The 12576-nt window shown below is 32.5% G+C and overlaps 1 long non-coding RNA gene across 2 annotated transcripts; it reads right to left on the minus strand.

Moving 5' to 3' along the window:
* Positions 1-5921: 5921 nt before the first annotated feature.
* LOC105789099 (uncharacterized) lies at positions 5922-8291 on the minus strand. 2 transcript variants are annotated; one of them, XR_008193763.1, is made up of 3 exons: positions 8125-8291; positions 7191-7672; positions 5922-6521 (listed from the first exon to the last, which is right to left on the minus strand). It is a non-coding gene; the product is annotated as an uncharacterized LOC105789099 (long non-coding RNA). The 2 variants fall into 2 exon arrangements; XR_001132227.2 differs by having other exon boundaries at positions 5922-6587.
* Between the last annotated feature and the right edge of the window lie 4285 nt (positions 8292-12576).

A 12576-nucleotide genomic window follows, 5' to 3' on the forward strand; every position in this document is an offset into this window, starting at 1 on the left:
ATGTGTCGCTTTCTGCTTCGTATTTTTCAGACCAAAATGTTTCAATTTCATATTTGAATTGTTATTATTATTAAATTAATTGGTCAAATTGGTTAAATCGAGAATTGATTGGAATATCAATTGGATATAAAGTTTGAATTGATCTTTGAGTGAATTGCTCGAAACTGGGACAAACATCATGTAGTTTTATAAATTTTTAATTATTTATTTAATTATTGTTTGGTTGGTGATTAAATTAGGAATTGATGATCTCGTTGATTCAACCACTGGTCCGATTATTAAAACAAACTTATTTCTCCTTTTAATCATCATTTTTCAAAGGGACAATGTTAAAACAAAGCTATCACGTCATCAAGCTTTTATATTTTTCGAGTTCAATAACCAAAATGAATCCAGTTGGTAGGTTCAAATACTAGAGTAGATTAAAGAAATTACAGGTACCAAACTAGATTTAGTTGTCAAATTAGGGACCAAATGTTATATTATTCCTTTTACAAACCTAAAAAGTGTCGGTGCAATGTGTAAGCAGTGTTTCAGAGTTTCTTAATGACATCCAAAGAGCAAATGACACGAGTGAAGGCATAATCAATGTAAATTAGATATATATTTAAAAAATTTCGACTGAATAAATATCAAAATTATACGAAAATTTTAATATAATTTGTAATGTTATATATCATGTTTGATTTGGTGTATTTGTATACACTAAAATTTAATTTTGGTTAAGTTTTCACATTTCATTATCTATATGGCACGATTTTATGTTAAGTAATGCGTAAATTGTTGACATATCATTTTATTAAATTAAAAATAAATAAACTAATCAACAAATTGATTTTGGGGGCACGATTTTACGAAAAGTTGAAAAAGTAACAAAATGATCATCACCATTCAAATGTGTAGGACTCATGTAAGATTCATCTATTAAATGTGAAATTCAACTTGTGAATGATATTTAAGCATACACTGGATATTAATAGATAAAAAAGTAACGGAGTGAAGTCCCACATGTAGATAAGGGGCAACAGTGACCTTAGACCCCCAAAAATGGCAAATATGTCTTTTAATCCTTTTAAAATTTATGGAATTACAATTTAATATAATGATAAAATTGCACTTTGACTCTAAAGAATTTATGGTTCATCTTTAGCCCCCTAGAGCTAGTTTTCTGACTTCACCCCTTAAGTGCCCCCAACAGATGGTTAAAATATACCATAAGTCTTTCTATTATTTGTAAATTTATAATTTAGTTCTTGTATTTTTATTATAGGAATTTAATCTCTCTATTTTTCAGATTTCAAAAGTCAGGTCCAACTGTTAATACAATGAAAATTATTTTGTTAAATTCATATTCATTATAACATCACTTTTTAGTTATATGACAACTACGTTAGTATTTTTTTTCAAAATGATACACCAACGAATTTATAATAAAAATAATGTTAACAATTGGACCTAAAATTTGAAATCTAAAAGTAGAGAAACTAAGTTCTAGAAAATAAAAATATATATAAAGACTAAATTTCAAATTTGTGAAGAATATAAAACCTATTACATATTTTAATGGCCAATGTACATATGCTCCAAGTACAACTTCCTTTCTCCCTTTACTTGCTTAAACTGTTTTGCTTCTTTTTTATTTCATGACTCATTATACTTTAAAAGGGGATTTAAATTTAAATATTAAATATAATATTATTAAGAGGAACAATCACAAACCTTAAAAGGTTAATTTCTTTTATGGACTATAAAACGGATATAAAAATACCTTAATTTAAAAAAAATTATTTTAAAACAAACTTGTATAAAATCCGAAGAAAAAACAACAAAACCAAACAAAAGAGAGCAAACTAACCCAAACCAACAGATTTTGATGCGATCCGCCTCGGTTAAGTGAGTCGAGTCGTCTTAGTTGCCCGATCGTCGACGAGAAAGTATCGTTCCAAACTTGTAAAAGACTTGTAGTTGAATAAATAATAGGGTAGTGGGTGTAATTAGGGTCGAAGTAGGTTAAATATGATTTGGATAGGTTGGGTTAACAAAGAAATAAAGATAGGTAATTTTAATAAGTAGATGGAATGGAATTCGAACTCAAGCGTCAAGAACAAACCAACACTATAGAGAGTGCGACCCGAGACTTATATGGCTTAAGGTGGATTAGTGAATGAAGAAAATGACCTTGACCCATTACCTAAAAAGGTAGGAACGAAAGGTATCAAAAGAGAATCAGATTGACACCACTGACAAGCAAATAAGTCAAGTGAGACTCGAAAGAAATTTGGAGAGGAAGAAACCTCACAAAGAACTCAAAGTTCAATTAAGTTGATAAAAGTTTGATCAAAGATTTTTTTACAAAGTGAAAATAGCTAAGTATTTATAGCCATGACATAGGCTAGCCGAATAGACAAATTACATAGGTTAATGACTAAGTATTCGACTTTAAATGAGCTGAAATGTTCTTGAATAAATCCATAAGCCTTTCTTGTCCATGTTCAGCCTTTGGGACGCCACATGTAACAGCGTAATCTTCAGTGGTGTCGGAAACAGTGATTCGAGATCACTAAATCCGACCAATGAGTTAAAATTTAATAAACTAAAAATTATGGGTCAAGTGTGAATTTAGAAGAATTTTTGAATTAGTGAATTTTGTGATTTATTGAATTTTGTTATTTAAAAAGAATTTAATAGGTAAATTGGGTCTAAAATGAGGTATCGAGACCTCGAGTTCATAAACCAAGCCATAAATATTTTTATAAATATTTATGGAGTGTCATTGAGTTAGTATAAAAGTTTCGTTAGAAAATTTTAACGTTTGGATAGTCAATTAATTAAAAAGGACTAAATTGAAAATAGTGCAAATTTTGTTAAATTGTGATTAAATAGCTTAAGTGACTAATAAGGATGGATTTAAAAGACAATTAGGGGCAAATTATATGGGCTGGATGGTTGGGCAATAAAAATCAGCAAGAAAGTAAGAAGAAACAAGGGAAAAATTGGAAATTTTACAAATTAAATATATAAAACAAAGATAAAAGTGAAAAATATTGAGATCTCTTCATAATTTATCAGAAAAAATGCCATAGGAGGTCTGAAACAAGCTGGTTTCTCATATTTTTATACCATGTGAATTCAATTCTTGCTTTTTTCTTGAATTTTTTTTATGTTTTGTGACTTTTGCAACTAGGTCCAACTATTGAATTCATTAGTTTTTGATTCCATGGGTGATTTTTTAAGTTACCATGAATAAGTTATGGAATTTTTGATGAGTTATTATAGATTTTAAGTTTTAATTTCATTATATTATGATCTTATTAAGTGATTTTAGTAGAAAATGATTTTTAGGACCTAATTGTGAAAAAGTTAGGAATTGGGGTTTTGTACTGAAATTATGAATATAAAAGGCTGTTTAATAGTCTAAAATGGTTGGTCTAAAATGGTTGGATAAGGTGTTAATTGAGAAAAATTAGATCAATTGAAGGGTTAATTGAGTAGGGACCAAATTGTAAAAATTGTTAATTTTAGGGGTAAAAGTGTAATTTCGAAAATTGAAAGGCATAAATTGTGAAGTAAATTAGCATTGAATTAGATGCTAATAAATGGAAAAATTTATATTATAGATCGGGAATTCGAAGATAAACGCGGAAAAGAGAAAGTATCGAACTAGTTTCTGAACTTTTACAACTTCTACGAATTGGCCGAGGTAAGTTCATATGGCTGAACTTTTATGATTAATTGTTAATGTGGGAATGATATAATGTATCAATTCGTATATTGTTGTTACATTATGATTATGGTAAAAATGAGAATAAGATTAGATTATTAGTTCAAATTAAGGGATACGCAAGATTGAGTACTTAGTTCAAATTAAGGGATACGCAAGATTGAGTACATACGTTCGGTAACCAGTGATGAATTGACGAATAAGTTCATGGTGGATCCATGGCAAAGTGTGAAATGTAGGTATGATATTTCAGTGAAGAAAACCATACTGAATTGTGAAAAGTAGGTATGGTATTCCCGTGAAGAAAACCATACTGAGTTATAGCAATGTGAAATATTCAAGCAAATCGTGGCACCGGGCAAACGATGTACTCAAATCCGTAAGACGATCCTTAATTTGACAGGTATTTGTAAGTGCAATTGAAGCTAAATGTCGGAATTGAAGTTGACATCTGATATTGAGCTCGATTGGATAGATTCATTGTTTCAGATTGTGGTTGGCAGGAAATGTTGAATTTTTATTTTTTTTATTAATGTTGTTAGTGAAATTTTGGTAAGATTTTATTATGAGCCTATGAACTTACTAAGCTTTCTACAAGCTTACTTGTGTGTGTTTATTATTTCTTGTAGATTAATATATATATGTTCGGAGGATCGAATCTACATCAACGATCACACTATCCAGATTTACTCCGGTAAATTTTGTTAAACAACTTTTTGATCTATATGGCATGTATAGGGAATTGAAGTAAAAAGTAATAGAATGAATGACTAAGTAGGCAAGGTAAATCTAAATGTGATGGTTGTGTTAGACATTGAAATATACATGTTTTTAGCTTGAAATGGTTGATTGGTTGAACTTTATTAGTATTTAAATCAAGTAGTTGAAATACTAAAATTGGTTTTGAATTGAAATTTGCAGGAAGGTTAAATAATTATAAAGGGTTATATTGAATTTTTAAAAAAATAAAATAAAATAAAATTGCAATGGAACAGTTTTTGGACAGCAGCATTGATGTAACTTTGAAAAATCACCAAAAATTAGTGTAAATTGAATTAGAAGCTGAGTGTGATATAAATTAAATCTGAATGAGTCTACTTTCACATGAAAGAAATAGAGTAAGCAAAAGAGTTATATATTTTTAGATATTTTAATTTTAGTGAGATAGGGTAAGAATGGTTTTTGAAGTCCACTGTTCTGAATTTAGAAATTCATTAAAAATTTTATAGAAGGAATTATGAGTTATAATTTATATTTCTAGATTCCTTAATGAGTCCATTTTAAGTAGAAATAAGTGGAAGCACCATATGAAGTCTGTACAAGGAGATAATTGAATTTTAGTGACGAGAGGTCAGAATAGTCGATCAGTGAAACAGGGGAGACTTTAACTAATAAACTGTACTAATTGGATGAACCAAAAATTTTGAAAAATTTATGGTAAAAATATATATGAGTCTAGTTTCAGGGAAAATTTACGGATCTAAATTTCTAGTTTTTTATCCTTAGTTATAATTAATTTAGTAACTACTGTGCAGGTGGACAGCCTTATTATGAATAGTGAAATAACTTTTAAAAGTAAATTTTTATGCCCCGAACTTTTAAGTTAAGTCAAGTAACGCCTCATGCTCGACTCCGGCAACGGTCTCGAGTAAGGGGTGTTACACCACAAGTCAGCTTAATGATGAAGGAATTCAGCTAAATGAATTTGGAAGCATTGAGAGCTGATTGGGCATGTCTAGGTTTGGCCATGAGCTTAAATGAGCTCAATTACGTTGCCGTGTTCAGCCGAATATTGAGGGCATTAATTGGGCAGCTTGAATATTCATTAGAAGTATGAACACCAAGTTGAAGAGCCATTTGAATGTGAATTCTTAGAATCGAATGGACTTCATGGTGAATGAGGAATTCTAGCAAGTATGAAAACCTTCAAGGCTGCCTTGGGAAGATGTTCGGCCAACTTGGAAATTTGATGGCAGCTACTCCTTAGCCGAATAGGTGCTTGGAGAAGCCAAACAATCAGCCACCATGCATTGTAGCCAGCCATGCATGAATCTCTCCATTCGTTGTAACCAACCGTTCATGCACCTAACATTAATCATCCTTCATGAATTTGGCAGCACCAAAATACAATGAACACATTAATGAAGTTAAGGCAAGCTTAAATTCGGTTGGAACAAAATAAATTCATACCTTAGACACATTAATAAAATATAATGAAGCTAAGACAAATTAAATATTGACTTATCAAGACACATTAATTTGGCTAGCTCAAATTATACTAAAAAAAATGTAATAAGCTGTAATGAGCTAATAACTAATCAATGAGCTGAAACAAAATAAACAAATTAAAGTAATCACTTAGTTTATTCTAGAAATAAAGTAAATGAGCTAGAAATAAGTTGGAATGAGCTCAAACGAGCTGATTTGAGCTAAACAGAGTTCGGCGAGCTGGAAAGGAGCTAGGGTCGAATTGCAAGAGATTGCAATGAGTCCTCGTTGAGCTGGTCCAAACTTCTTCAATGGGTCCGGTCAATGATTCAGCCCATATTCGAGTGACTAAGGTCGAGATGGCCTCTTTAAAGAGCTTAGCTCGAACTCACGTTATAGGATCTTTGGGCAGTACCATCGGTTCCTTGTTTGAGCTAGGTGGGTGTCGGGACATGCTCGCATCATTCCTCCTCTTCAAAGCGACTTGTCCTCAAGTTAAGCCACGTGTCCTCGACAAAGCAGACATCATTATAAGGCCCTTGGTGGTCAAATGGAAGAGAGTGTCTCACAAAGATCTGATTAACACACACAACTTGAAAAGTAAAAATATTAGTCACATGCCCTCTCTCTTTAGGAGAAAACCATTTCGAAGTGTCACCTACACAAGAATGAAATAGTTTAGCAACACTAGAAATTATGATCTCAAGAGAACTATTCAGAACCTTATTCAAAAATTGAGCAAATAAACTAATGCCGGGACCAAACATAGAAGTTGATTTTACCCTTCCACAATGAATCAAAAATTGATCACATAATCCAATCCCGGGATCAAAATTAGAAGTTGGTCTCACCTTATCATAATGAAACAAGAAATCCATTGATGGCAACCAACCATAATCACAAGTCATTCGAAAATTATAACCTCAGAAAACAACATTGTAGGACTCAAATCCTTTGTACAATGATATGGAATAATATTCATCGGGATAAAAAACAAGGTTTTCTCTTACCATTTCTTGTTGACCTAAAGATTTCTTGACTGGCAACATGGTAGGAAAACAAAGCAAACTAAAGTTATAAGCATGCACAGCATGTTCAAATCCCTTAAGGCATAACATTGAACAACCTCCAGAATCAAAATTTTGATTTCGACCTTGCAAATCCACAGAATTCACATATTTCGTTTTCGGAAATAAAGATAAAATTTAGAGCACACAGAAAAGGTCAACACATTAATTCAAAGTATAATTACGATGTTCACCTTTACTTGGCAATAACTCAAGAAAACATGCTCCGGGTTTGAATACATGATTTTGATCTCCCGTTCCATAACGCAACAAAAGTTTCATTTTCACCAAGAAGTCATACATGCCAAATAAAGAAGATGTAAGCAAAAACAAGTTCAAACAATCAAACCTCTTAAGAATACTCTCTTTCAGAATTCTACTACTCTTAAGAATTCAATATACAATGGAATGTGTAAGACCCATTTTCTGCCCGGCCCACTAGCAAAACCAACCAACCCAAAAATAAGTAAAAAAATTACAGTCCAATCAGAACTACAAGCCTAAACCCAATAGGCCCAAAAGAAAATTAAAAAACCCTAGCCCACAAACAAAAGTTTTTCAGCAAAGAGGGAAGCCCTAGGGCGCCGCATGCACCTCTGCCCCAGTCCCGGCACCACACGTGGTCGCCTCGTATGCCCTTCGCGCCGCTGCACGCTACTATCGCGCCACCTGACATCTGCAAAAATGAACAGAACAAGCAACAGTAACAGTAAATGGCAAAAAGACAAAAAAATTAGAAATAGAGAGACTTGTAATTCGAGTTATAAAAGCCCCAAGCACTACTTGTACTTCTTCTTCTTCGTTTTTACGAACACTAGAAAAACAAAAAGAAGCAGAGAAATATTGAAAGGTTAATTCAAAGTTTTGAACTGTTTTCTCTCCATTTTTTTTCTTTCTTTTATTTGTCTATTCTTTACCTTATTTCTTAAGGATCCATCTCAACCAAACAAATGTTTATGAACAAGATATATCAAAAGCAGAACAATTTTTAGATGATTTTTCTTTTTACTCTTTTTGATTAAGTTTCTGTTTGTTTTTTGTTATTATTTTCAGTGTATTTTATTTTACTTTTTTTCTTCTTTTGCATTAAAAAATAAAAATAAGAAAAGAGAAGAAGGAGACACTCACCTCCCCGTGGTCGCTTGCCATCGGCCACCGGCCATAGTGGTGGTGCGGCGAACCACCGAGGTGGCTCATCAATCGGCACCAAGGTGATTTGAAACCCTAGCAGGAGGAAGGGTTTTGAAACTAAAAGAAAAAAGAAACTGCAGAAGGCAAATTATTTTTTTAGCTTTTATAGTAATTAAAACGGCACCGTTTAAGAGAAGGAGATATGCACATCCTTGCCCAAATGGGTAATTTGCGCATTTGGTCCCTTCATCTTGCGCTTAAGTGCAATCTGACCTTTTCCTTTTTGATTCGGGCCGCGAATTCTGTGTCTGCTGCAATCGGGTCCTTTGACCATGTGTGCCCCTTTTGCACTGAAACGCCGCGCACAAGGGGCTTGGGATATTTGCTCCTTCGCTACCTGATGTTTTTAGCACGTTGCGAATCAGTCCCTCGTCCCATCTTTTATTTTTTAATTATCCCCTTAATTTTTTTGGTTTCAATCACACCCTTGACCCTTTAGCCCCCATTTTTGTACATATGTTGTTTTTTTTAACTGCATTTGTATTCTTTATTATTTAGGATTTCCTCTTATATATTATTTTATTTTTATTTTAAACTGTTTTAGATTGATTACTATTTATTTCAAGTTTTATATACATTAATTATTTTAAATATATATATAAATACATTATCTATTCTAGTTCCCTGTTTCATTTCTTAATATAAAAACAATTTTTCCTTTTACTGATAATGTAAAGATTTTAGCTATTTATCTTAAGTGCTTTATATATTATTTATCTTATGTTAAAATGTATTATATATGCTAATTATTTTAAAACCGTTTTGTACTTTTTCAACCATGCTATTTGTCTTCGTGTTTTATTTATAATCCATTTTAAAATTTTCCTATCTTACGCTTCTATATGTCATACATACTGCTTTTAAATTTTCTTTTCATACGTAGTATTTTAAAATTGTTTTGTATATAATATATATTTTTTATATATTTCTTTTTCATATTATTTGGTCAAGATTCATTTATTATTATTTTAAATTTGCTCTACATTTTATTTATTTTAATTTGCTCTATACCACTCATTTTGAAATTGTTATATATGTTATTTAATTTATTCATCCCTTTTTATTAATAATGATGTTTAAATAATGTGTGTTGAGTGATTATTTTCATTGTGTGGGTCATTGGTATAATTTTATTCATGTATCATTACTCTATGTTTATTATTGTATTGATTAGTTCACGTCATTGTATTGTAAATTAAACTCCGACATAGTTATCCAATTTAGATTGCTTTATTTTATTCTAAGTGAGATAAATGCATACCTTCAAATAGATTACCCGCTATTATTCAAAATAAATTTTGCTAAATAAGGCAATATTTTGCATTTTGGAAATTTGAGAAATTGTACCCTAATTTACTGGGTCTCGATTTTCTCATTAAACCCAAATAACAAAATATCCTTTTAAATTTCAAACATATAAAATTTCGAAAATAAAGGCAATATTCCTTATTTAGAAAATTCGAGAAATCGTGCCCTAACTTACTGGGCTTCGATTTTTCTCGTGATTCTAAATAACCGAATATCTTTTTAAAATTGAAATAAATGAGGTTTAAACAAAAAAATGTATGCAAGCTTACTCTCGAAAATACGAGGTGTCGTGTCCTAACTTACTGAATGTGACATCTTGTTACTTCGAGATAAGAAGGCATTTTCCATTTTGATTTGTCCAAGTAATTTTTTTAAAATAACGCAATATAAAGAAGGATCGTATTTTTAAATTCTTTTCGAGTTTTTAATTTTCGACACCAAGACATTAAGTAATCAACTATGTACCAATTTTGGGCGTATCGAGGGTGCTAACCCTTCCTCGTGCGTAACCGACTCCCGAACTCGTTTTTCTGAATTTTGTAGACCAAAATCGTTGTTTTAATAAAAATTAAATCGTTTATTAAAAACAACCACTTTTTGAGGTGACCCGATCACACCTCATCAAATGGTGGCGACTCCCACATTTGATTTCATTTTTCAAAACCCAAGTCGACCCCGTTTTCATCAAAAAAATGGTGTCAACAGAATGAGTACAAATGAGGGGGAGGCTCTCTATTTATAGTTGAGCTCCCCCAAAACCGACGATCAAGATACATTTACATTGACGGATGAGATTAACCATATCCCTTGATTTTAGGGATTTACAAGATATGTCATATCAAATCTAATCTAATCTTTACAAGATATGATTCCCTCAATCTTCTAAGATTAGTTACCAAATTAGCCTAAGTTTCCATATCTTCATTATCGGGCCAACCAGGCTTCAATCTGATAGGCTTCTCCAATAGTTCTTTGAATCGGGCCAGTTCTCATGGGCTAAATGTTCCCCATCTAATCGATAGACCTCCATGGGGCACATCTTGTGTCATGGCCACGAGCTTTGCACTTTGGCCCGTGACACTCGAAAGAGTATCCGGATTTGTAACAAAGCGTGACATCTTGCCAAGTAGAGCAAGGTTAAAACGGTGGAGCTGAACATAATCCCAAACTTGTGGAAATTAATGGCTTGCGCCGAAACTTCCTCATACCACTTCAAAATATCCTTAATATTGCGAGCCTCCACCTCTTTCGCTCGAAAAAATAGAAAACTATCATCTGTGAAGAACATATGAGATATACTAAGACCACTTCGACAAACTGAAAGACCATGGATATCACCCCTTGCTTTGGCCCTACAAAGGAGATAACTAAGCTCCTTCATATACAATACGTAAAGGTAAGGAGACAAAGGGCCTCATTGGCGCAACCCTCTACTCAAAACAACTAATCCAACATCATTACCATTGAACAAACCCGAGTATTATTAGGTTGCGACACAAAGCATAATCCATTTCACCCATGTAGCACCAGAACCCAATTTAAACATAATGAATTTTTAAAATCTCTAATCAGCCCTGTCGTAGGCTTTACTGATATCAATTTTAAGAGCTACCTCTCTCGTCTTACCTTTGCTCTTGTTCTTCATATGATGAATAAGTTCAAAAGCCACCATAACATTATTCATGATCAGCTAACCAGGAATAAAAACAAATTGCATTTAAAATTTAAGTCCCGGTAAAATAGCTTTCAACCTATTGGTAAGAACTTTGGCTACAATTTTATAGAGAACATTACAAAGAGCAATAAGACGTAAATTAACCATACAATTTGGTTTACCTTTTTTAGGAATCAAAATCAAAATTTTAACATTAAGAGAATTGGAAAACACACAGTTATGAAGCTAAGTACGACATTGAGTAAAAATCACTGCTGAAAGAAAGTCGAATTCATACTGTCAGTATAGCACACTACTTCCTTAAACTCCTAAATGTGAAATAGAGCCAACAGTTGATCATTATCACCATTAAACACACATTTTGTTAAATCTGAAATTTTATTGAAACTAATACCATTAGATGCCCAAAAAAGATTGACAAAATAATTAAGGACAACAGAGCACATTCCTTCATTATTGATACACAGGCTCCCATTACTAGCCAAAAACATCGGGATATGATTACAATGCTTCCTCTATCGACGCCTAAGTATGGAAATATTTTGTGTTAGTCTCACTATAATGCATCCAAAAAAACCTTGAACCATTGCTTCCAATAAATAAACTGTTGAGCAAGAATAAAATTGAGCTCCTAACACTAGACCATGTCGTCACCAAGCCTATTCGGACCACAAGTAGTTGATGCTTAACATTTTTAATTCTCGAAGTGAAATTACTATTCAGATAATGATACCAAGATCGGAGCCGCTCATTGCAAAACTTCATTTTATCTAGTACACTAGACAAAGGACAATCGATCCAACCACCAACAACTGTTGCATAGAGTAACCAATAACACTGGCATTATCATAGGAAATCCATAGAAAAGCCAAATGATACGAACTCACTTACGAGGTGTAATTGAGTTGTTGAATGCCCGATCGTCAAATTAAGTAGTCTCGTTTCGACTTAACAAAAGGCTAAGTAAAGAAAGAAGATAGTTAAAAATAGCGGATAAGAGATAGAATAATGGTATGGTGGTTTAAACGAACTTAAAACAAGAATGAACCTGTAATAGCAATTAAGGACCCAATTCTTATAAGTCTTAAGGTGGATGATGGATAGCTAGATAGGACCGTGACCCACTATCTAGCAAGATAGGAACCAAACGGTATAAGGTTGAATGCCACACTCAGAGAGTGGTAAGTTCAAGAACGGAACAAGTTTGACGCCACTAGCTAAACTAGACAAGTCAAGTTGAATATCAAAGAATAATGAGAGTGAACAACTCACAAAGTCTGATATATTTCATAGAATATCAAAATCAATCAAGTAAGTAACTTTCAAAAGGTTTACAAAGGAACTATTTATAGGCTGATGGATATCCAGCCGAATAGACATAAATTAAAGACAAAGGAATTAAGCTA

The sequence above is a fragment of the Gossypium raimondii genome, chromosome 2, assembly GCF_025698545.1.
Source record: "Gossypium raimondii isolate GPD5lz chromosome 2, ASM2569854v1, whole genome shotgun sequence".
NCBI classification, from domain to species: domain Eukaryota; kingdom Viridiplantae; phylum Streptophyta; class Magnoliopsida; order Malvales; family Malvaceae; genus Gossypium; species Gossypium raimondii.